The 25717-nt window shown below is 41.2% G+C and overlaps 1 protein-coding gene across 11 annotated transcripts in view; it reads right to left on the bottom strand.

Annotated features, from left to right (window-relative positions):
• The window catches only part of CUNH4orf19 (chromosome unknown C4orf19 homolog), an 86502-nt gene that overhangs the window by 31321 nt on the left and 29464 nt on the right, over positions 1-25717 (bottom strand). For 2 of the 11 annotated variants that reach the window (XM_048211796.2, XM_048211797.2), the window contains exons 1-2: positions 7184-12671; positions 5315-5360 (exon numbers count right to left, since the gene is read on the bottom strand). The exons of 6 other annotated variants lie outside the window; for them this stretch is intronic. The gene's annotated coding sequence lies outside the window, so the exon portion shown is untranslated. Of the gene's footprint in view, positions 1-5314; positions 12672-25717 lie in introns of those variants that run through there. 3 more of the 11 variants (XM_026508711.4, XM_044387655.3, XM_057309585.1) reach the window with 2 other exon arrangements.

Here is a 25717-nt window from a genome sequence, read left to right as displayed (position 1 = left end):
AAAAAGCGCTGACTCCAGCCCCACAGGATAAACAGAGTCCGTGAGGCGGAACCAAAGGATGCCAGCAACCATGTGAGTGAACTTGGAAGTGGATCTTTGGAGGCCTGCCAACAGGCACCTGCGTGAGCCTGGAAGCGGATTCCCCAGCTCCAGTCCGGCCCGGAGATGACCACAGCCCTGTCCGGCAGCTTGCTACAACCTCATGACAAACCTTGAGCCAGAGACGCCCGCTTAGGCAATGCCTGGGTTCCCGACCCGACCCGCAGAGACTGTAAGATAACAAATGTTTCTTGTTTTGAAGTGCTAATTTTGGGGTGATTTGTTACCTAGCAATAGATAACTAATACATCTTTTTGGTTGGGCTCACCCTTTCAAGGTGAGTGAAATTCTTTCTCCAAGGTCAAAGTCTCATTGTGATCTGCGGTGTGGGGACTTTTGGACCCTTTGTCCCCAACTCTCAGTGAGACCACATCAATGCATCGTGCCAACTGCTCACTCTAAGTCTATCCCATAGCCATGCGGTCAGTTATGCCGCTGTCTGTCTGGCTGGCTGGTGCTATGTTACTCAGTTTTGTCATCACAGAATCCGATTTAGTGCCTAGTAATTATAATAGAATAATAATAATATTTATTGAGTGCTTACTATCTGTCAAGCACTTTATGTACCTTATCTCTTTTTACCCTTATAATAATCCTAGGAGGTAATACTATTTTAAAGCCCATTTAATAATAAGGGAAAAAGTGGAAGTTAAAGAGGTTAAGGAACTTGCCTTATACTACCTGGCCAGCAAGTGACAGTGCCAGGACTCGAGCTTTGACAGATCCTGAAGCTGCCACACTCTATAGCCTGGAACCCAGAGTTCCAGGATATGTTGCACCGCCATGTTTAACTGTGGACATGGCTAAGTCACTCATGGAGAGGAAACCAATTTCCTCACCTATAAAGCGGTGACAATGACGACGATGATGATGATACCCCTTTCCTATTTCTCAGGACTGTTGTGAGGAAAAGCACCTGCCCTAAAATAGTGATTTTTAGCTCACGGTAAATGTGGAATCAAAAACAGTGATTTACTGACCTTTGGACCAAACACCCCTTAACTGTGGCAGACCTGAGAGAAGATTAGGAAAACAAGCAGAGGTGGACAGAGGTGAGAGGGTATTTAAGGGAAGAGCCTGAGGGAAGGGGAAAGGGACACCGAAACCCATTTCCTGTCCCTTTTCCACTTCCTGTTCTTGCCTGTTCTGCTCTTGGCATCTCTGTGGCTCCCCACCCCATGTGCAGAAATCCCCTAAACAACGGTGGCTACCCAGGTCAATGAGAAGAAATCCTCAATTACTTAAAAAACAGCTCAGATTTTTACACTGTGGGAGTTGGGTTTTTTGGTTTTGTTTTTTAAAGATTTTATTTATTTATTTGTCAGAGAGAGAGCGAGAGAGTGAGCACACAAGCAGGGGGAGCGCTGAGCGGAGACCCCCCCCCATGCAGGACTCGATCCCAGGACCCCTGCACCGTGACCTGAGCCAAAGGCGACACCGAACCGTCTGAGCCACCCGACGTCCCGTCCACTGTGGGAGTTTTTACTAAGACTACATATGAGCTCTCTCTTCCCTGCAAAGTCCTCTTTGTATTACCTGACTGACTTTGACTTCTCACTCCAGCTCGGCCTCTTCCAGAAAGGAAAGCATCCTGGATCCCTCCAGGCTGGATTAGAGGCTCTGGTTTTTAACTCTCACTGCAGGCTCTGTACCACTGACACAAGACTGGATTTTTCACAGCTGAATCCTTGGTCTGTGGAAGAGTGCCTGACATACAACAGGCATTCGATTGATTTTAGATGAATAAAGGAACGGGTTTTCACTGGCTTCTCGGCTGTTCTATGCTAGAATGTAAATTCCATAAGGTAGTAGGTACTCAATTTGTTAAATGACTGAACCTAAAAATCTGGCCTCATCCTATTAGATTCAGGACAGTATGGTCAGATGAAAGAAAGCAGAGTTCAGAGAAGGGCTTCAAGGTTACGAAGAGACACCTGACTCTGGTCAAGGTCTCAACTGTGGTCACACTACAACGGATGCCCAGGATCTTCCTGGACATGGGCTCTTGTGACTTAAATTCTTCATGATTTCATATCACCAGGGGGGTTCATTCATCCTCTAGGACAAGTGTCATCTATCTATTCTGAACAGACTGCAGCCAATGACCTTGGATTTAAGTTGTATGTTTCTTGCAGCAGTGAGTTTCAAAAGTTAAAAAAAGAAAGATTGTTACTTCTGTATGGACTTCATCTTGCTTCCTTCAATGTCACCAAAACAAACAAACAAACAAACAAACATCCACATTGCTTCAACCAACAAAATCCCAAGAGACAAAAACTTTGTCAGGGTTTCTTCTCAGCATCATTTCTGATGAATTAGGTAAAACAGACATCCCAAGAAAATAAAGAACCTGATGTATTCTTAATAAAACCAGAAAAAAAAATCCTGCCTAATAGTCACCAGGAAAATGTGCACTGTAAGTATTTCCCACCATTACTTGGCAACCCACCTACTTTTCTAAGCGAACCAAGAACTCTGCAGACGGGATCTGTCTCCATTAAGATGACCGTTCAAACCTAAGTCGTATTTACATTGCCCAGTTATTTTTATCCCTTCTACTTCAGCATTGCTAATCCTATACAAGAAATTTTCCACAAAATATTGGAAGGGTCCCTAGTTGTTGTTTTTTTATTTTTTCCTTCCTTTCCTCCTTTCTACCTACCTTCCTTCATTTTTTTTTCATTAACAAAAATTAGATGTTCATAATAGTAAGGTGAAAAGGATGGTAATTCTCAAAATTTTGCATATTACAGTTTGCTCAAAGAAAATATGGTTTGGTCAAAGAAAATTCACTTATTTATAAGCTAAAATCGACAGGACAGTCCCATCTTCTAGACCATTGTGGAATGTCAGGCAGAAACCCAGTTTGTGGAAATGGTCCAAAACCAATTAAAGTAGATTTAAGTAAATGAGAATATAAAAATATGCATGACAATCCACAGATTTCTGGAGTATTTCTAGAAAGTGGTACAGGGTAGAAGTACAACAAAACCAGAAACTGATAAGCTCTTAACCTACTTTTAATTCACTCAACGATGTCAATGTGAGACCAGTTTCAATTCTTGGTTTTTCCATCCTTACTGTTTCCTTAGTGTGGTACACTAACATGCAATGTCTACTAGCTTATGGTCTTCGGGGGTAAAAATCCTACTGCTTCAGCCAGAGATAGCTGGGAATGGGTCCTATCATCTTCATTAGCAAGAAAAGGTACATGTACCCTCAGTGACAAAATGCACCCCATTTCAGGAGACACTTATCTGTGACCTGGTTCGCGGTAGTTTAAAGAATTCCTGACATTCTTCTCTTTTGCGGGTAGATAGATGCAGAAAATTCAATACCAGAAGGAGTCGGTGTGCTTGTTAGCTTCTCTTTTTTAACAGCAGTATAAAAAGCTGTGTAACTATTTCAATCATGTCCAAAAGGGTGTCAGTGCTCCGGGGGGAGGCATGAATTTTGCTCTGCGGTTCTGGGAGGTGTTCTGGCAGGTGCCAAGTGTGCAGACCAGTGATGCCCCACAGGCAGTGGGATGCTCGCAAGTATTCGAGAACCGGTTCTATAGTACTTTCTATTATAACTTCTTTGTAGGCAATTGGTTTTCGCAGAATGCTTTAAGGGAGTTTTGCCAGACTCTTCTATCAGTAGTTAACCTATGGTTACAACTGACGAGTATAGTTCTCATATGAATGTTAGTTGACAGAATTATTTAAGTTGACCAGTTAGACAAAAGTGAAACATGGAACACATGTGTGGGAATGTCACTTGTTTGTTAATGACACGAGCAAATTCTTTTTCTGAATCAGATAGGTTTTGAATATCGGACGAAAGATGTCTTCAGGATTTTTTGTGTTATTCCCATGTAACAGCTACAGACTCAGTGAAGTTCCACACTTCGTTTGAGTTAACCTTTTCTTTACCACATTCTTAAGTGTAGTCAAGCAACAAAACACTACGTTGAGCCCTGACTGACAGTATTTGCTAATCTCCGCGGTGTAGATACTCCTGTGGCTGATTTCAAGACACAATGTGAAGTCAGTGAACACAGAGCTGGAAAGCGATGTAAGCTGTACGCCATTTTACAGTATTTCTACCACACAGACCCAAGAGAAGTCTCAATTAATATCCTCCACAGCACAGAAAACAGTAAAATAATTTGGAAGTGATGAGCTTTGAGTCCTTGTTAATTTTGTCTTCAATATAAGTTAATTATACTTTAATACACCTTAATGTTTAATATCGTCTCACAAAATTTCTGAACTTCCCAAACTCGACAGCCAGCCCCAGCTGGCTCCAGCACAAGGTTTCGGGGTTCTGGGCCGGAAGGGCAAATGCATTTCTCAGACAATTTTCCCTCAGCCACACACCACTAACCTCCATTTAACAGTCACCCCAAGACCCAACTTCCCCTGCTGTGAGTTAATCAGTCTCAAGAGGTGGATGTCTGCTTAAGTTCCCAGCAGAATATTAACACTGAGTAAGAGAGGAAATGACTTCAAGAAAGTGATGTGCCTTTGAGACAGTACTCAGTTTCCCCACCTGTGGAATGGGGACAGCACAGTGCCTAGGGCTGCTGTCAGGATTAGCGAGAGAATGCACCAAAACCCCTGAATAATGCCTCAAGGACAGCAGATGTGGGGTAACTACGTGCTGATCATTAAGACCAGAGCAGAATCACTATAAAAGATTCCTTTTCTGGACACACCTGGGTCCATCAGGCAAGCTGCTTCCTTCCCAACGGAGAAGCAATTTTCAAATGGGATTCAGGGAAAAGGGAGTTGGAGAACAAGACCAGCCATGGCCAGATTTCTTGAGTCTGTGGAAGATTGTCACCCAGCTCCCAAGAATCACCACTTCCTCCTCTTCTCTGGAAACACCGAAAAAAGTGAAGGCAAATTTGTCACCAGAGAGTTTCAGCAAGGACCCAAAGAACCCAAAGGGTAACTTCTTTTTTATTTTTTTAAACATTTTATTTATTTGAGAGAGAGCGCGAGAGCCTAAGCCTGAGCAGGGGGAGGGGCAGAGGCAGAGGGAGAGGGAGAAGCAGACTCCCCACTGAGCCGGGAGCCCTATGTGGGGCTCCATCCCAGGACCCCCGCGATCATGACCTGAGCCGAAGGCAGACAAGGCAGGCGCTTAACCAACTGAGCCACCTAGGCGGTAACTTCTGACAGTCAATATTTTAGGTCAGAATCATGGGCTAGAAGTTAGGACGACTCACTTGTCTCCTGTGACATCAACAGAGACAGCAGTTCTTGGGGAGCGTCCTGTTTAGATAAAAGATAAAATCTTTTAAGGAGTTTTTGGCACTTTGAAAAATATGGTGCCCTAGACCATTCATCATGACTTTTGAGATTCCAGCCTCTTCAGATCCTTTCTTTACCTCTTTGGGTTTTTCCCCCCTTCACGCAGACATGTAAAAAGCGAAGTGAAACAATACAAATATAAAAAGGCTTACGTTACATTTTAAATATACAGACTCGGGGTGAGAATACCTATCTTACCGGGTGGTTGTACTAATGAACTAAAGGATTTAGTGCGTGGAATGGATGTAGCACATTGGGGCGGGGGTGGGATACACCAAAGGGCAACTGTTGGGTGTAGCAGACTGCACTCTTCCCTCCTTTCAAAATCAGCTTAAGGTTAACGGTAGGGGGTGTGTGGGGAGGGTTTGGGGGGGCAGGGCACAGACAAAACACATAGGAAGAGGCCAGCTTCCTCCAGTCTTCTACATGGTTGGGTAAGCAGGTTGAATTGGCTCCATTTTTCCCCCCCTCTCTAGAAGATGTTATTGTTTTCCAAGAATAAAAAGAACAGGGGCGCCTGAGTGGCGCAGTCGTTAAGGGTCTGCCTTCGGCTCAGGGCGTGATCCCGGCGTTCTGGGATCGAGCCCCATATCAGGCTCCTCCGCTGGGAGCCTGCTTCTTCCTCTCCCACTCCCACTGCTTGTGTTCCCTCTCTCTCGCTGGCTGTCTCTCTCTCAAATAAATAAATAAATAAACTCTTTAAAAAAAAGAATAAAAAGAACAGGCCCACTTGGGATAGTTTTTAACCAGATCAAATCTCAAGGAAGTCAGAGATTCTAAAATCTCACTTGTCCTGTTATTTATGTACACTTATAAACCCTATTCTTTATTCTGGATTTCAGGGACAGGATTAATTGACAACTCACAGGCAATTTCGGCGAATACTAAGTGTTTCGAGCTCAGAAGGTATAATACAGCGACCAGAGTCAGCACTGCCTTCTGATATAAGATATTTATGGTATCAATAATACATCATCATATGGCTGGGGAGGAAATACATAGGAAGGGTACATATTGAGTCTCAAAGCTAGAAATATTAAAAAAGAATTAAAAAGATGACTCTTTACAATAAATATATTTAGGTGGCACATTACTGAAGGCAGTTTGATAACAGGTTTCTGGGGAAATCAGAGAACGTAGCCTAGAAACACTGTAAGGTATACGGACTTCAGGTAACATATTGTTAAGTTCAGCATTAGTCAAACTCAGAGATTTCCATCTGAAGCTGCTAAATCGTCCCGTTTCATAAAAACTCAAGCTAGGTTCCTGGGTAGAAAACATTCTACGTGGAAAAAAAATTTCAAAATATGATAAACCAAATGTAAACCAAATATGATAAGCCAAATATGTTAGAATTAAGATCTCAAACCATGAGCACTGAACCAGATTACCTACACCGAATTTTTGAAATTAATAATCCTAAAATGAGTGTGTGTACATGTGTGTGTATTTCTATGTGCAAACTTAAACTGGAGCAAAGTAGGAAGTTTTTCTCTCCTGGTGGAGTTCGCACACTAGGGCTAAAACTATTCATGACAACAGTTCCTTCAACTACGGTATTTTTAAATTTGAAAATGTACTGCTGTATGGTTTTATGTGACTTTGGAAGGAACGCAAAGTACATTTATGGGATCAGTCTTGCTAATTCAATTTCAAACTCTTCCTTCCCCAAACTAATGGGCAGCTTTCCTGCGTAGGAGAGCGCTTCAGTAATCAATATGGGCTGCTTCCTCTCTCTGAGCAATTGCAAAAACCTGTGTGTGTTTTCTGAAGCATTTTCTTACCTTGCCAGTCTTCTGACCTCATCAGACCTATACTGGGGCTGTTCTGCGGATCCTTTCCTTTCTTTATGCCAGAGGCGCCCCCAAAACTGACATCCCAAGGCTAAAATCCCAGCAGGGCCCTAGGACTTTACACAGTTGTGCAATGGTTAAAAACCAAACAGCAAATCCAGCCCTGAGCCCCTAGGCTGGGGTGTGGCTTCAGGTTGGCTGTGGGGCTCAGGGCTATTGCTTAACAAAGCCAAACACTCAGCACTAACTGCTCCCAGGTGTGGTGATTACAAATTAAATACAAGGACCTATGTACCTCCCCTTGCTGGGGACAGGAGTGAAAACAGGAAATCCCTTTAGTCAAAGCTCTCTGGGGTCAAATATTACAGTGCTTTTCAACTATTAGCATTCAAGCAGTACTTGGAATAAAAACAAACCGAGTCCTAACTTCTGTCTCCCTGGCGTTGATAACCGACATGATTAAATTTGGTGGTAAAGGACAAACTGGATTAAAAAAATTCTGAAGCGAAACCAAATATTACCATTCATATGTATAAATTATGATTCATACATGATGCTTATCGCCTGATGAAGCTTAATATATCTTGGAACCCAGGCTGCGAACTGACATAAAAAGAAAACCATGCAAAATGTATAGAACATTTCCATTACTCATTGCAAACCTAAATTGCACGGAATGATTTCAAGGGAGCCAGGCAGTGTTTTAAATGTCATTAGGTCTTTTAGTCCTTTGAGGCACCTTAGAATTTCAAAGCAAATACAGAATCCTCAGGCCCAAATATTTTAAAAGATATTGCCATAGATTCTAATCATTAAAAAGTATTTATTCTACACCCACACATACCTATATGTATCTAGCACCGTGGTAGCCACGGTGGAAAAATAAAAATGTGTATGTACGACCTACTCTTTCCAAGAATTTCATAATGTGATTAAGAAGCCAAATCCAACACATGAAAGCAACGTGAAGGTAACTGTACGTCAAATATGGCCCCGGATACCGATGTGATAGTAGGGGTCAGTCCTCAACTCAGCTCTGCCTGCGGCCACTCTGGCTAAGAGTTTACGGGTCTCTTTTGCTTTGATGTCTATAGTTAACTTCACCGTAAACAGTATGATATAAATGTTTAGCTTATTCAACCCTAGGGGTAGTAAGAATTTTACACTCCAGGGGTGATCAACTGGTATCTAATCAGGAAGACTACACCAAATGACTAAGATACTAATTCGTGAATAGGCATAAGTGGGTTTTCACTGGTGAAATTCATGGCTTACTGATCAGGAAATTCAATGTGAGAAAGAGACGCTATCTGTGGGGTTTGAGGTTTGCAGGTGGTGTTCCCTGGCCCTGTGTGAACAGGGAGTGCGAGTTTAGCGAAGCTAGCAGTCTACACCCTTGAGCGTGTTGCCTGAAGCCGGATTCCTGGTCCAGTAGCCGGCCAGTGGATTACCTGATTTCTGGTGTCTGATGCTGACTCCAAGAGTAACAGAATACTATGTCTGGAATACTGTCAGGTCTGACTCAAGGATTTTTTCTGCAGGTTGGTGGGAGGAGAACCTGAAAAATTAGAGCACTGGGATTTCAAGTTTACAAAATGGATTGATGTATTGTTCTGTGCTGGCTTGCTAGTAAACGTGGTTTAAAAATACGTGTGTGGGGACTTTGGTCTGAGACTTGCTCTCATTAGGTCTTGGCAAGGATGATGTTGGAGAGTGGCTAATTCTCACCCACTTTCAGCTTTCCTGTGGCTGTTATTACCTATATTTGATCTAATTTAGTTTGATTTTTCAATGTTGGGAAGACCTATTTTAAAGTGAAGTGCAATTTTGGCCCCTACTAACTGGCTATGTGGCTGACCATAAATCCTTTGGGTTCAATTTTACTCCCACCAAATGACATTAACAACACTTACCTCCCAGGGATACTATAGAAACTAAAAACAATTGTGTACACACCCCAGTTAGCTACTCATTGCTAGTTTCCCTCCTCTGCATTACTATCCAATTGCTGTCCCATTACTGTCGCATTTTCCTGTCCTAAAGGCAATATACAAATGTTTGCAGAGCTGAAATGCATAACCTCTATTTATTGTCCAATTTTAGTGTTTTTGGATTGAACAAATTTTGGAATTGTTAATTTGGCACCTATAATTACTCCATCTTAAATCTGGATGCCTTGAATCATCAGAGAGGCTGGAGTCCTCTGGCCTCTACCTTCTCTTCTCTTTTCTAGTACCCAGCATCCCTCTTTACCCTTCTGGAACCAAATTCTGCTGCTTCACACCTCTTGGACTCTCCAAGAGTGACAACGGCTTTGGCCTCTCTCAACATCACTCATCACTTGCCTTAGACACACTTAACAAGAGGGTACCTAGTTACCCTCCATTTCATAAAAAAGCCCTCTCTTCACTAAGCCATAGAAGGTGAGAAACGACAGCAGGACGGTTCTTAGGTGTGGTAACCAGTCTCCCTGCTGGCCCCCCGTGGTCCTTGCCTCCCGATTCACACCCCTGCATGGTCCCCTTCCCACTGAACCAGGGCTGGCCTGTGTGGCCAAAGCAATATGGCAGGAATGGCAGTGGGTGGGTAAGTCAAGTCTAGGTTAAGAAGAGCATGACAGTTTCTGGGATGCTCTCTCACGTTGCTCAGTCTGAGGGAAACCAGCTGCTCTGCTCTGAGGACACGAGCAGCGGAGAGGCCCCTTGGGGGAGGAACCGACTTGAGCCCCCTTGGCAGTGGGCAGTGTGTGCACCAGTCCCAGTCAAGCCTCAGTAACTGAAGCCACAGCTGATGACCGACTGCAACCTTATGGATATCCTGAGCCAAAAAGGCCACCCGGGGCCACTCTCCATTCCTCACCCACAGAGACTGTCCGAGATGACGTCGACCGTTGTTTGAAACCACTACTTTGGGGAGAACTTACACCGTAATTAACAGCCAACACATTAAGAATGCACTTCCTGTTCTCAAATGGCCTCATGCTGTCGATTTTAAAGAAGGAACTCGCTTGTTACTTGACTGGTTACTCCTTTTGCCACTTTCTCTTTTGGAAATGTAAATGCTAATTTACCTGTGAGGGAAGTGCTAAGGGCTAAATATTTGTGTCCCAAGTTCACAGGTTGAAGCCCTAATCCCCACCTCCATGGTATCTGGAGGTGGGGCCTCTTTGGAGGTGATTAGGTTTAGATAAAGTCCTGAAGAGTGAGGCTGCAGGAAAGGGTTAGTAGTGCCCTTACAAAAGGAAGAGACAAGTTGCGCAGGAAGCAAAGAAACGCCATGTGAGCACAGAACCCAGAAGAGGACCCTCCCCAGGAATCTGACCAAGCTGGGATCCTGATCTTGCCCATCCAGCCTCTGGAACAACGAAAACAAAACTTTTCGTTGTTGAAGCCACCCAGTCTATGGTGATCTGTTGTAGCAGCCCCAACCAAGACACGTGCATGTAACACACGAGTGTGCAATTTCTGTTTACTCGTGGGGGAAAACATAGACAGCATATAACCCTCCCGTTGGTCTTAACTCTACACAGAACGTTTGGAATATTTTTGCCCCCTCCCCTGCCCCCGCAAATTCATATGTGGAAACCTAAACCCCCATGTGATGGTATTTGGAGGTGGGACCTCTGAGAGGTGATGAGGTCATCAAGATAGAGTCTGTATAACATAGGTCCTAGAGGGCTCCCTCCCCTCTTCTGCCAGGTGGGGTCATGGGGAAAACATGGCCATCTGTGAACCAGGAAGTAGACCTGCACCAGACCCAAATCTCCTGGTGCCCGGATCTTAGACTTCTCAGCGTCTAGAACTTTGAGAAATACATGTGTGTTCCTTATGGGCTGTTCAGTGTACGGTATCCTCTTCCAGCAGCCCCAAAAGACTAAGATGGTCTTACATGAAGACTGCAAACTCCAATGACAATGCAAAGAATGGACGGTTCTTTGTGCCTGTTGGGCACACAAGGGTAAAGTTGTGCCAGTGAGGTCACTGATAGCGATTGTTTTATTACACAAATAATACAGTCCTTGCAAAAGAATTAGAAAATCCAGATGAAGCTAAAGCGTCATAAATACCATTCAAAGACGGTCATCGTTGACTGTAGTTACGTCTGGCCTTTTTATCTACTTAAAATGATATCATGACTATTTTCCATATCAGAACATATAAAACAAGCACTTTATAATTTTTAATAGCTAGATTATAATTCTTAGAATGGGAAGCTCTGGACAATTTTTTACATTAGCCTATTAAAAGTCATTACCGATTTATCCTCTTGTAGGCAAAAAAGTACCCATTTCCCACAAGGAACACTGGCTATCATGGTTCCTTAAATTAATTTCTAGAAAGTCAAAATGTAATGATCTGTTAGATTTGTCAACAAATATTTGCTAAGCATGTGAGGAGAGGATCTTAAATATAGGACACCTTGTGAATTGTTCATTCCACTACAGTGTGTCATGAGAGTATCCATGTGTGTCTGGCCAGTGGGACTGACACAGGACTGAGCCATGTGAGCTGCTGGTATGATTTAGGCCAGTGGGTGTCCAGATGGGGTGCTCGTAGTACTTGTGCGAGTTACTAAGGTAAAACACTGGGGATTGGGAGAAAAACATTACAGCTCCTATTGATCATTGTTTATCTCATCTTTTAAAAATGTCTCCTCAGTGTATAACATTGTTTAAAAAATATCAGTATAGCGTATGTGTATTATACAAACATACACATGTGCCAGACTTTTTACTGATACGTTGCATGGTCCAAACACTGAAAACACTGATTTAGATCACTGCTTCCCAAACTGGAATGTGTTCAAGAATCTCTCGGGCATCTTGTTAATATGCAAGTTCTGATTCTAAAAGTTTAGGGTTGGGCCCAAATTCTCTTTTCAACAAGCTCTCAAGTGATACCACTGCGACTAGTCCACAGACCCACTCAGAGGAGCAAGGATTTAGATCACTCTTCCTCTGGCTTCCATGGTACCATGTGCTCACTTCATCAGAGATCTTGTCACAAGGACCCAGAGTCTGTACTCAAAAACTTCCTTTGAACAAACAAGTAAACGATGAATACAAATGACAGGACTGGATTCCAGCCAGTCGTGTATGTGTTCTCAGTCCTCAAATTCTGTTATGGACGGAACGTGTGTGTGAGCTCTAAATTCACACGTTGAAGCCCTAAACCCCCCAGTTTGCTCTATTTGGAGAAGGAGCATCTAAGAAAGCAATTATGGTTAAATGAGCTCATAAGGGTGGGGTGCTGGTCTGACAGGATTTGTGCCCTTATAAGAAGAGACACCAGTGGGCTCTTGCTGTCTCACTCTCCATGCACAAAGATTAAGGCCACATGAGGACAGAGCAACACAATGGCCGTCTACAAGCCAAGGAATAAGGCTTTCGCCAGAAACTGAACCTCACTGGGATCCATTTCCTTGGACTTTCTAGGCTCTAAAAATTTGAGAACACAAATTTCTTTTTTTTTTTTTTTTTAAAGATTATATTTACTTATTTGACAGAGAGAGAGAGAGCGCACAAGCAGGGGGAGCGGCAGGGAGAGGGAGAAGCAGACTCCCCGCTGAGCAGGGAGCCCCGACACAGGACTCCATCCCAGGACCCTGAGATTGTGACCCAAGCTGAAGGAAGACATTCAACCAACCGAGCCACTCAGGAGTCCCCAAATTACTATATTTTAAGCCACCCAGTCTCTGATCTTTTGTTATGGAGGCCAAGCTGACTCGTACAACCTGTGTGCACTCCCTCAGCAACTGGGAGCAGACAGGCAGAGCAAGCTTTGGAATCAGACTTTTCAAATCAGGTGCTGGCTTATGGTGAACATAAGGAACTTACTTAACCTCTCAGAGTTTTTGTGATCTTAGTTGTAAAACATAATGAGATCCATTAAAACATAACGAGAAATCAGTGATTTTCTGGGGAGAGAGGTTACTGGCCCACGGAGGACACTTGGGAATATGGGAAGAACATCTGGAAATGTGTGAGGGGATTCGTATCTTAGTGTCTCAATGACAGGACACTAATGGCATTTAATGCTTATGTGTAACCAAACTGTAATGCTCGGGCTTGTCCAACACAACAGCAAATTCCCTTGTTCAAAATGCCAGTTGTACCCCACTGAGGAAACAGAAAAAATTATAAAGTGACTCTGGCAGGCGACAGATGCCAGTCATCACTTTCTTGACACGATCTGTAGTTAAAGGAATAGTTTCTCTCACCTGTAAAAATTCCCAAGCCATTTTATAAATGAAACACAGTCTCACACTGTAATCGCTCATGTCGTGATAAATCGCTCTCGGTAGAGCGCGAGGGGAAAGACAGAGAATCTGCTCCAGTGCCATGGACCAAACAGATACGCAAGGAAGTATTTGTTGATGAAGCCCAGGATGACTGTTCAACTCATATGTTAAGAAGTGAGAGAGAAGAAAAATTTATGGTCACAAGTAAATTAGGTTTTTTTCTGATAAACAATTAAAAACTTTTTTTAATTTTTTAATTCCTGTAATTCATCACTAATGAGAGTGGATAATTACATGTTCTTGGACCTCTGTGTGGTTAATATGCTGGTAAATACTATCTTTATTTATTTATTTTAAAGATTTATTTATTTGAGAGAAAGAAAGAGATGGAGAGGGAGAGAGAGAATTCTGAACAGACTCCCTGCTGAGCACAGAGCCAGACTCAGGGCTCGATCTCACCACCCGGAGATCATGACCTGAGCTGAAATCAAGAGTCAGAAGCTCCGCTGACTGAGCCAGGCGCCCTACTATCTTTATTTGAATATGTACTGGTAGAACATCAGGTAAAGACAGTGGATTAAACGTACTCATCAATTTTAGTCTACTCCTGACTCTTATTAAAACTAAAATAATTTGGGGCGCCTGGGTGGCTCAGTCGGTTAAGCATCTGCCTTCAGCTCAGGTCATGATCCTAGGATCCTAGGATGGAGTTTGGCGTCAGGGTCCCTGCTCAGCGGGGAGCCTGCTTCTCCTTCTCTTCCTGCCCCACCTCTGCTTGTGCTCTCTTGCTTTCTCTCTCTGTCAAAAAATAAATAAAATCTTTAAAAAACCTAAAATAATTATATATATGTATATATATATATATACATATATATATATATATAGAGAGAGAGAGAGAGAGAGAGAGAGAGAGATAGATATATCTTTTTAATAATAGAATCAGGAGAGGTGACAATAACAGCATTTTGCAAGCTAGAAAGCAGGTGAATAGTGACCAGTCACTCAGTGGACCTGAGACAGCTGGGCCAGAAACTGGAAGTGGGCCAGATGTGCCCTGCCAATTTACACTGCATGGTCCTCAAAAGGCTCAGCGATTGGTGGCGGCAGGTGTCTCAGGCAGACAGGGAGGCTGAGGCCAGAATGGCAGTAGTGGTTGAACTATGTTTAGGAAGCAGTGACACCCTCTGTCTCCTGGGTGACAACACCTACTCTGTCAGTAGGAGCCTGGAAGTTTATCCTGCGGTGCGGGCAAAGCCAGAAGGTCTCTGAATTGGGGCACGTGCCAGGCAATGTTCAGGGTGGGATACTACATTAAGATAAGATTCCTCTGGTCTATGTCCCACTCTCATCGCCCAAACACACACTGGCAGACAGGCTCTTACCCTCCAGGCAAGAGCTTGGAGGAGTTTTCTTAGAGGATGTGACTAATCCATGAGGAAAGCCCTAAAGATCCTGACACTAGAAGTTTCCCAACAACTGGCCTGGCCAGATTATTACAAGTCACCATCAACGAGCACTCCCTCCCCCGCCTCAGCCCCTTCATGTTCAAATCAGTTTTTAGTTTTCTGCTCTTACATATGAGAAGGACACCAATGATTATCAAATAGCTGGGGAAAACCAGAAACAATCTAGAGGGATCAGGAACTATGGAGGAAAAAGAAAATTTCAAAAATTGTTTTTAAAAACCTCATGCAGGTTTCCCCTGGGTGGCTCAGTTGGTTGGGTGTACGACTCCTGATTTCAGCTCAGGCCTTGGGATCAAGTCCTGTGTTAGGCTCTGTGCTCAGTGGGGAGTCTGCTTGAGGATTCTCTCTCTCCCTCTCTACCCTCCTCCCTCCTCCGCTTGCACTGCTCTCTAAAATCAGTCAATCAATCTTGGGGGAAAAAAACCCCTTACGGACATGAGAGAATACACTGTATCATGAAGCAAGAAAATGATGCCGTAAGAAAAGGGCACTCAGAAAACAAAACCAGAAAACCTCTTAGAAATTAAAAACATAAACATAAACACCTCAGTTGAAGTGATACAACACCTGATATAAAACTGACAGAATCATGAAACATCCTGAGAGAATATTTAGACAACTAGTAAATATTTTAGTGTTGGATGAATAGTTAAGTGTAAAAAACACACACTCAAGAGAAACAAACATACAAAAATAAATAAGTAAAAAGAAAATTATTAACTCTTGGGATAAGTTGTGCAAGAAAAAATATAGTTTAGTATAGGCCCCATTTCTGAAGAGCATAAACAGCCGACCCTTGAACAATACAGTGTTCAGAGGCATTGGCCCCCCGTGCAGTTGAAAATCCACGTATAAGTTTTGACTCCCCCAAAACTTAATTACTAATAGCTTACTGTTGACTCGAAGCCTCACTGATAACTTAAACAGTTGATTACCACATGTCACATATGTTACATGCATTGTATAGTGTATTCTTACAATAAAGTAGGCTAGAGAAAAGAAAATGTTATTAAGAAAATCAACGCGAAGAGAAAATACATTTACAGTAGTGTACTTGTCAAAAAAACCCCTGCATACAAGTAGACATGCATAATTCAAACTCATGTTGTTCAAAGGTCAACCGCACAAAGTAAACCTTGAATGTTTTTCTTTCTTTTTTTTTTTTTAGAGTAGGCGCCGTGCCCAGCATGGAGTCCAATGCGGGCCTTGAACTCACGACCCTGAGATCAAGACCTGAGCTGAAATCAAGAGTCAGACACTCAACTGACTGAGCCACCCAGGCAACCCAAAACCTTGACTATTTTTCTAATCAAAACCAATATATAACTATATTGTGAGGATAGAAATGGATTGTGCATGGTGTGGATAAGAAGAATAAAGAGCCAAGACCTCATCTTCTGTAGGGGAACGTCAATGTACGATGCCCCAAACTAAAAACATCAGGAGGTGGCAACACTTCCTTGCCATTAAGATATGTGGACATAATTCCAGGCTAAAAGTTGAAAGTGGTTTCTTTGGGGAAGAGGAACTGAGGAACCGGAGAACTGGGACCTGTTCTTTCCCTTGAGAACCCTTGTAGAATAGCAGCTCCTTTCACTGTACCCTACCATATAGCTTTGACAAAAAATTAAAAAAAATAATTTTAAGTATATAGACAGTGAACATGTGAGTGATTTTTCAAAATAGTATCTATGTGATTTTGGTAAATAATATTTTGGGTGTTCATTTTCCTTTTTTATAAATTGAAAGGCTTGCATTAAATAATTTCTAAGATCCCTTGACCCCTACGTATGCATTTTTTCTTTGAACATGTTTCTGTACTTGTGAAAACAAACCCATAGAGATCTGATGACCAACTGTGGAATTCCTCTGATTATTCTGATCATTAAAAATTAGTATGCATTACCCACACCTCTACAAAGGCACGATCTGATCGTATCAAATGGGGAATAAAGTGGCACAACCATCTATCCATTTGTAGAGAAATACCCGAGGCTGCATTTCTATCTTTCTCTGCCCATGTGAGAGCAGACACAGGAAGAGACTAAAGTTCCCTGATATTTAGACTCTGGCCTGTGACGCATGGTGGTGCTGACCTAAAAGTTAATATTTAATCTTAGTGGGTTAAACTCAGCTTGAGAACTTGGTGGGGGAAAAAGAGAGGAAAGCCCTACAAATTCGGGTAAAAATTTGTGCTAAAATCAATGTTAGTCTTCGTAGCATAGCCAAGTCACTCACATTCTCTCTAGCACATGCCATGGAAGACCATGGCTAGGACTATAAACAAAACCAACATTAATATGGGGAGGGTGGGTAGAGAGCTCTGAATTAAAGAGAAAAACAAAGACTGCCCAGTTCAAACCTTTTCTTACTTCCTAGCTTTGGTAGATTAATCATCTAATCTCTCTATGCCTTGGGTTCTTCATCCATAAATTTCAAATAGTAATACAATTTCATATGGTTGTTAGGATGATTTTATGTGTTAACACCCACAGAGCATTTAAACAGTACCTCAATATATCTTCTCTGAAAAGAGATGCAAAGAACATAACGGATTCACAAGGGCCTTGGATTCATGGCATCCACTCTCTCTTTCTTTAAGAATTGTAACCTGGTCTTTAGAATAAAAGAAGACTCAAGAGGAGAGAATGTCCCATGACAGATTTGGTTAAGTCAACCTCAGAAAGTCAAGGAACATATTGTTCATTGACTATAATAATCCTGTTTGGTAAAATCTCGATTTACTCATTTGCACTAACATTTTGATCGGACAGTAAAGCTTTCCCTTGGTTGCCAGATGTATTGGACACTCTGGATTCATGGACAAACTCATGCTAGTGCCAAGTCAAGGAGTCCAACGATTGCTTTAGGGACACCCTTTCATTCTCTTTTGTTATCCCTGGTCTTCAATAATATTTCACACACAAAGAAGATGCCCAGTAGATCTGATGAATTAAACATGGAAAAATACATTGGTGTGCCTCTCATAGTAAAAAATTACATAACCATACCTCACAGTTACTCACAATTTTTTCATCAAAGAACATAGCCTCATTTTTCTCATTCGTTTTGTTTACACTAAAACTTGTATAGGTTGAACCACTATATTAAATGCAACATTATCATATCATAGCACGATGTGTATGATGTACCTTAAGAAAATTAATAAAGAAGACTGTCATCCTAGGGAAGTGGTACTCTTAAATGGTGAGCTATTTTTGCCTAAAAACTCCCAAAGAGCTGTAGCAAAAATTAGACATAAAAATAATATGAAACAAACATTTCTCCCCTCTGCCCAAAATGAGATCATAGGATATATATGAATTTAGTATATAAAAAATATAGAATTTTGAATCCATGGATTTTATTTACTTACTACGGTAAGAACACTTAATATGAGATCTACCCTCTTAGCAAATTTTAAGAGAACAACACAGAATTGTTAACGATAGCAGATCTCTAAAAACTTATTCATCTTGTAAAACTACAAGTTTATACCAATTGAACAACTCTTGAGTTCCCCCTACCTCCAGCCCTTCAGAGCCACCATTCCATTTTGTTTCTATGAATTTGACTATTTTAGATACCTCATTTAAGTGCAATCATGCCATATTTGTCCTTCTGTGACTGGCTTATTTCACTTCACTTAGCATAATGTTCTCCAGGCTCATTCTTAATATGGCAGGATTTCCTTCTAAGGCAGAATAGGATTCAACTGTATGTACATCTATGTTTTCCTTATCATTCATTCATCAATGAACATTTAGGTTGTTTCCACATCTTGGTTATTGTAAATCATGCTACAAAGAACATGGGGGTGCAGATACCTCTTTGTCATCTCAACTTCAATTCTTTTGGGTTATATACTTAGAAGTGGGATTGCTGGATCATATAGTAGTTCATTTTTAAGTTTTTGAGGAACCTCCATACTGTTTTCCATGGTGGCTGCACTATTTTACATTCCCACCAAGTCACGAGATTCAAATTTCTCTACATCCTTACCAACACTAGTTATATTTTGCTTTTTGTCAAAATGGCCAATCTAATAAGTGTGAAAGGACATCTTATCGTGGTTTTGATTTGCATTTCCCTGATGATTAGTGATGTTAAGCATCTTTTCGTATGCCTGTTGGCCATTTGTATGTCTTTTCTGAAGAAATGTCCGTTCACGTCCTTTGCCACTTTGGTTGTTTGTTTATTTGCTATTGAGTTGTAGGAATTCCTTGTATATTCTGGATATTAATTCCTAATCAGATATATGGTTTGCAAATATTTTTTCCATTCTGTAGGTTGACTTTCTACTCAGCTGATTGTTTCCTTTAGTGTGGAGAATCTTTTTTGTTTGATGTAGTCCCATTTGCCTATTTTTGCTTTGATTGCTTGTGCTTTTGCTAAATGTTCATATCCAAGAAATCATTGCTAAGACCAGTGTTTTCTTCTTGGACTTTTATAGTTTCAGGTCTTATGTTTTTATCTGTATTTCATTTTGAGTTGACTTCTGTGTACGTTGTAAAATAAGGGTCCAGATTCATTCTTTTCCATGTGGATATCCAGTTTTGCCAACACTATTTGCTGAAGAGACTATCCTTCACCACTGTGTATTCTTAGCACCTTGTCAAAGATAAGTTGACCATATGCTATGGATTAAATGTTTTGTGTCCCCCCCCCCCCCCCACAAAATTCACATGTTGAAACCCAGTGTGATGATGGTATCTGGAGCTAGAGCCTTTGGGAGGTGATTACATCGTGAGTGCAGAGCCCTAATGAATGGGATTAGTACCCTTATAAAACAGATTCCAGAAAGCCCCCTTGCCCCTTACACCATGTGAGGTTATAGCCAGAAAACAGTTATGAACCAGGAAGCAGGCCCTCACCAGACACTGAATCTGATGATGCCTTCATCTTAGACTTTTCAGCCTCCAGAACCATGAGAAATAAACTTCTGTTGTTGATAAACCACCCAGTCTATGGTATTCTGTTATAGTAGCTCTAATGGACTAAGACACCCTATATGCATGAGTTTATTTATGGGCTATTCTGTTCCATTGGTCTATATGTCTGTTTTTATGCCAGTACCACAGTGGCTTAATTACTGCAGCTTTGTGATATATTTTGATATTAGGAAGTGTGATGCCTCCAGCTTCGTTTTCCTTTTTCAAGATTGCTCTGGCTATTCTTGGACTTTTGTGGTTCCATATAAATTTTAGAATTTCTTTTCTTCTGTAAAAAATGCTACTGGGAATTTGACAGGGACTGCATTGAATCTGTAGGTCACTTTGGGAAGTATGAACATTTCAACAGTAGTAATTATTCTGATCCATTAACATGGTATATCTTTCCATTTATTTGTGTCTTCTTTAATTTCTTTCATCAATATTTTCATCAATATCAGTGTACAAGTCTATCACCTCCTTGGTTAAGTTTATTCATCAGTATTTTATTATTTTGATGCTACTGTAAATGGGATTGTTTTCTTAATTTTCTTTTTGGAGACGTTTGTTATTAGCATATAGAAACATGACTAAATTTTATACATTGATTTTGTATCCTGCAACTTCACTGAATTCATTTATCAGTTCTAACAGGCTTTTTTGTCTGTCTGTTTGGTGGTATCTTTAGGCTTCTCTACAAACAAAATCCTGTGAATTTTTATTACTGCTTCATAAATGGTGCTGGGACAGTAGGTTATCAGGAAGAAGTTAGATCCTGAATTACATTATAGGAGAACAAAAAATTATCAGAGGAAAATACACGTGAATATTTATCTAATTTAGGAAGAAAGAGGACGTTTTCAATTACTAAAGGTCTGGGAAAAACATAAAGTAAAAGATTAATGGATTTACTTCTTATGTATAAGAAGTAAACATTATTTACCTTAAAAGACACCATTAACAAAAATGCAAGACCAAATGAAACAATATTTTGACACAGATGATAAAGCGTTACTATCCTTAATTTTAAAAGGATACTTAATTGGATATTTATTAAAGACACAAACAAAAAATAGCAAAGGACATGATCAATTAATAAAAGCCTAAAATAACAGCTAATGAATATGAAAAATTATTCAACTACAGATATAAATAAATGTAAATAAATGGATAACACTTTTGCCTAATAAATTGACATTTTTATTTTTTAAGATAATAGCCAGTGTTAAAGAGCCTTTAAAATATCAATAACTTTTGCTTCAAAATTCCAATTATTAGAGTCTAGCCAAAAAACATAATCAGAGAATCAGAGAGGTGAAAAAGATCTTTGAAAAAGGGTGCTCCATTTAGTTTTTTTTTTTTTTTTTAGTTTTTATTTTTAATACTATAGGGCATTTTAAACAACTTTGGTGCTCAAAAACAGAAGTATCTTTAAATAAATAATGGTATATTCATAAATTGGAAAAAGGAAAAGTAGTATTAGGTGAAAAAAAGCAGATATGTATATAGAATGTAGTTTCAATTTCATTTTAAAAATTAATAAATGTGAATGTAAACACATATGTAAATAATCAAGAATATACCCAAATGAAAACAAAAGTCACCATGGGGTAGATAGAATGAATGTACAGTTTTTGTGCAAAAAAACCTGGGTTTTTTTTGCACAAAGAAAAAAATTTCATTTTAACCGCGAAGTATCCTTATTGGCAGACTCTACATAAAGACAGTATGCATTGTATGATGCTGGATAAGAATATTCTTCTAAAGCACATTTTGGTAAGTATTAATAATCATGATTTTTAAAACACCTGTCTGTCACACAGATTCAGGGAATACCTTGGAATACTGGGAGAGCTGTGTTAAGTTCTCCCTCCACATGTCTTTGTTCAATTTCTTCTTTATAATTATTTTTTTTGCTTGTATTTGAAAGAATTATTTGACATATACAAAATCATAAGTTTATTTTCTGTTTGAAATTGTACCCTTGATCGAAAATTGGAAGAATACTTATTTTATGTTTTCTTTCTCCTTGAATGCATATCCTCATCATGATATTACCATGCAGTCCTTAATTTTTTTTGCTTCATTTATTTGGCTTATTTTTGCCTTGCTTTTTATTATTTATTTTCTTTGTCACATTTTGGATGAACAGCAATTGACGTTACTCCTTTCGGACTCAACCTAAAAGTCTCTGCCTTTTATTTATTTTTTTTAATTTTTAAAAAATATTTTTATTTATTTATTTGACAGAGAGAGAGGCAGGGAGAGAGGGAACACAAGCAGGGGGAGTGGGAGAGGGAGAAGCAGGCTTCCCGCTGAGCAGGGAGACCAAGGTGGGGCTCGACCCAGGACCCTGGGATCATGACCTGAGCTGAAGGCAGATGCTTAACCGACTGAGCCACCCAGAGGCCCCAAAGTCTCTGCCTTCTAACAGAGAAGTTTAAACAGTTTCCATTTATGCTATATGCTGAATCTCTCTTTTGTTATCTTATTTCGCCATTTTCTTAATGCCTTCTGGTTATTTCCTTTATTATCAGACTTCAGACTGCTTTTAATTTTTGCTTTGTTTTTAGTTTTCTCCAGCGTGTTGCAAAGTATACGATGTGTTTTAAAAATCCTCCTCATGAAAGAAAATATTCTCTTTCTATCCTCCTCTTTAAAGAGTTATTTGCATAAACTGGTGCCCAAATGAAGTTCTAATGCGAGTTTTCAAGTGCAGCACTAATTGGGTCACTTTATAAAGGCAGCACTTATACGAATTATGAAAGGACAAGTGTTGAATTGGAAGCATCTTAGGTAAACAAGGACTGGACACTCTATCTCTGAGTGACAGGAATAAGGAGGGCAGGCTTGGGCGTACGTAGACGATTTCACTTTGGTATATTCCGTATCTAAAGTGATTGATAAACATTCAAAAGTAGGTGTTCAGCTGGCAGCTGCATACATTGGCCGAAAGCTTAGGAAAGAGCTGCGGCCTTGATATACTCATTTCATAGTTATCAACAACATAGCTAATAAATAGGGCCATGAGACTGAATAAGAAAATAGAGACAGTGAGTATATAGAGTTAAAGAAAAACCTGATTCCTGAAGAACACCACTTAATGTTAAAACACAAAACAAAACAAAAAAACTAAAAACGAAGCAAAAAATCAAAAGAATCACAAAGGAGATTCACAAATTCCAGTCAGAAGAGTAGAGGGTAAAAAAAAAAAGAGGGTTGACTCTATTCCTTGCCATATCTTCTCACAAGACTTTCAGGATCCAGGGTTTCTGGCCAAGAAACAAAAACAGGATTGTGTATTCTGCAATGGATTCACATGAAACCTGGTAAGAAAATTTGGTATGACTCCAAGAGGAGACATTGGAGAAGAACCCAACTGGGTTTATAAGAACTGCCTAAATATTTATGCTATATTAAGGTCACGAGCATCTATCTCTCTGTATCAAGCTGAAAGTACTACTACTAGCTGGGCAGTCAGATAAGTCTCATTGGGAAAATGGCTTTTTTCTCTTTGTTTCTATGCCTCTGTATTAGAAGGCTGGTTCAGTAATAAATATGTGAGATCTTTTGTTTGAAAATAATTAAAGAGAAGTAAGTGTAGTAATGGAAGCAGGTAAAGTGTTTTAGGGAGTAAGGATTTGCCAGTGTTGTTAAATGACATTCAAGGGTCAAGTAAGGAAAGGACTGTATAGGCATATCTCAGAGATATTGCAGGATGGGTTCCAGAACACCTCAGTAAAGCGAATCCTGCAATAAAGCAAGTGAAATGAATTTTTAGTTTCCCAGTGCGTATAAAAGTGATGTTTACCCCATATGTAGCCTGCAAAGTGTGCAACAGCATTATGTCTAAAGCCCCCATACTTTAACTAAGGAATACTTTATGGCTAAAAAATGCTAACCACTGGGGTGCCCGGGTGGCTCAGCTGGTTTAGCATCCGACTACTGATTTCGGCTCAGGTCATGGTCTCGAGGTTGTGGGATCGAGCCCCACATCGGGCTCTCTCTGTGCTGGGCTTAGAGCCTGCCTCCGATCGTCTCTCTCCCTTTCCCTCTGTCCCTCCCCGCTGCTCCTGCTCTTACATGAGTATTCTCTCTCTCTTAAAAAAAAATGCTAACCATTACCTGAGCTTTCAGCAAGTCATAATCACTGATCACAGATTACCATAACAAATACAATAATAATAAAAAAAAGTTTGAAACATATTTTGAAACAAAATATGACACAGAGACCCAAAGTGAGAAAATGCTGTTGGAAAAATGGTGCCAACAGACTTGCTCCACACAGGGTTGCCACAAACCTTCAGTCCGTAAAAAAACACATCATCTGCAATGTGCAGGAAGGAGAAGGACAGTAAAGCAAGGTGTGCCTGTAAATGTCTCTTAGATTGAGCACCAAGGATGTAACTGGTAACTTGGAAAAGGCAAGTTTTTTGCAGTAGTGAATCTGGAGGCTAGATGGTGGTTGGTTAACCAGGAGTAGGAGGTGAGGAAGAGGAAACACTAAGCCTAACAACTCTTAGGGGCACCTGGGTGGCTCAGTCGGTTGGGCATCTGTCTCCGGCTTGGGTTGTGATCTCCAAGTTCTGGGATCTCCCCGCATCAGGTTCCCTGCTCAGTGTGGAGTCTGCTTCTCCCTCTCCCTCTGCTCCTCCCCCACCTTGCTCAAGCTTGCTCTCTCTCTCAAATAAGTAAATCTTAAAAAATATATTAGAAAAAACAACAACAACCCACCCCTTAGAAGGAAGTGGTCTGTGAATGGAAGGTGAGAGACGAAGGAAGTAGGATTAAGGGGAGGACTGCTGACGTTGGGAGAGCTTCCAGATTATCTGGGTATGTTGGCAGGAGACAGTTGGAAGGAAGGAGCAGAGGACAGAGGAAAGCGCGTAAGTATTAAGGTCCCTCAGCAGGTGGAGGGAAGAGCCAAGTATTAAGGAGCCTTAGGTGGGAGATGGGGGGCGGGACTACGGTGGACCTTCAGGGACTCAGTGTCTTCATCTTCGGCACCTTCCCGTCCTGCGGGGGCTAGACAGAGGGAAGGAACATCTCTCAGCCTCTCTCGCAGGAGGCTTCCCCACAGACAGATTCAGACAACCCTCCACGAGACGAGAAAGTGGAAGGAAGTGAGGTGGGAGGCGCACCGACACCACTTCTGCTTTTCTCTGCCTTTTTCTGCCGGCCAGTCCTCAGTGGGCACGCTGGGTCTCTCTCTGGTCCTGCTGCAGCGTGCAGGTGCTTTGTTGCTACCAAAAGGCACGATGCCGGGCACTGTGTTTTGGCCGAGGCGGAGCCATCAGGCGTGGCGTGACTGTGTGGCCACCACCCGTGGCCGCTCACCGGCTACGACCCGCTCAGACAGCGTTCCACTGCTCATGTCTAGTCCGCCTCCTTTTTGATTGTGTAAAAGGAAGCAGGTTCCTGGAAGAGTCCGTTCTGGGGTGGCACTGTTTGTGTCATTGGGCTTGCTAGTCCAGGGATATGGCAGTAAGCAACCTGTTCCCTGGATGAGATTTCGTTTCGCCGGAAACAGCTAATGTAATTTCTGTTTTCTGCAAGTCAACTCTGGCAGCAAGGGACATCTATTCTTCTTTGAAAGAGGGAAGGAAGAGACGATGGGTGTAGATATAGATCAATGAGTTTTTTTGGTGACGGTCACCTCCTTGAATGTAGGAGTTTTTAAGCTGGGGTACGCAGCGCCCCAAGGGGTTCATGGATACAATTCAGGGCATCTGTGAACTTAAATGAGAAAAAGTTGCATTACCTCTTCACTAACCACTAACGAAAATTTGGCATTTTCTTCCATTCTGAAGGTAGGCATCAAACTACAGCCTCATGGGCAGTTCCCGTGACTTTGTCTCTAACAGAAATCACAGATGTTTGCATATTAC

This window comes from Ursus arctos, unplaced genomic scaffold (genome assembly GCF_023065955.2).
Source record: "Ursus arctos isolate Adak ecotype North America unplaced genomic scaffold, UrsArc2.0 scaffold_9, whole genome shotgun sequence".
In the NCBI taxonomy this organism is placed as follows: domain Eukaryota; kingdom Metazoa; phylum Chordata; class Mammalia; order Carnivora; family Ursidae; genus Ursus; species Ursus arctos.
Note: the sequence above shows the minus strand (reverse complement) of the source record. Positions and strands in the feature narration are given on the sequence as shown.